A 906-nucleotide genomic window follows, 5' to 3' on the forward strand; every position below is an offset into this window, starting at 1 on the left:
AGTCTACATTGACTGCAGCTGGAGCACAGGCTGGCCCAGCACCAAGCAGAGCCGTTCCCTAGCGACGTGGTTGTCACAACTCTGGCAGCATACTTTAACCTTTATGCTTTCCATGGGTGAGGAAGGCTCTTTGCACAGCCAAGCCCCATCCGTGCTCCAGGAAACCCAACACCTCAGCTAAATGGAGCAGCAGGGCCACAAACACAGCCCACCCCACCTGAGCGCTGGCTGCACCACAGTAACACAAGTCAGCCTGGCTGTCCCCACGGGGAGCAACCCAGACGTGTGGTCAACAGCTTCAGTGCCTCTATGTGCACTGTGGGCTTCCCTGGGCGAGCCACAATCCTATCGCATCACCTCCATCAGACCTGATAGGGGAAGACAGGGAAAAATCCCAGCACCATCAAGAGATGCTTCACGGAGCTTCCAGCAGCTGAGAGCAGGCAGATAGAATCGAGGCCGGGGGTCTGACAGCGTAACAAAGCCATTTAGTCAGGATCCTCTTTGCCAGCTGATAAAACCCTCCCAAAGCCCAAGAAAAACTTTGCCTTTAGTTCCAGTTCTAGTGTGAGTTCAGCAAATTACTCCACAGAAACAACAGGATTTGGAAAAACACCAAGAGATTCTGTGCTGGAATTTCACCCCGTTCCAGTTCTCCACCATCCCAGTCCCACTCACCCTGATGAGCTTTGAGTTTCTGCCTCCTCCTCCCCCCATAGCACCCAGCAATTACTGCCTTCAAACCAGAAGTGCTTTTCCAGCAGCTTTCCTCATAATTAAGAACAGCTTAGGCTTCTACACCCCATTCAGCAGCACTGCCTGCTGCCCCACACCCTGCACAGCATGGCTGCTCCAGGCCCTCTTTCACCAAGTTTGCAGTATATGGGGAATATAAGAGGCCATATC

Source organism: Coturnix japonica, chromosome 20 (genome assembly GCF_001577835.2).
Source record: "Coturnix japonica isolate 7356 chromosome 20, Coturnix japonica 2.1, whole genome shotgun sequence".
NCBI lineage: Eukaryota > Metazoa > Chordata > Aves > Galliformes > Phasianidae > Coturnix > Coturnix japonica.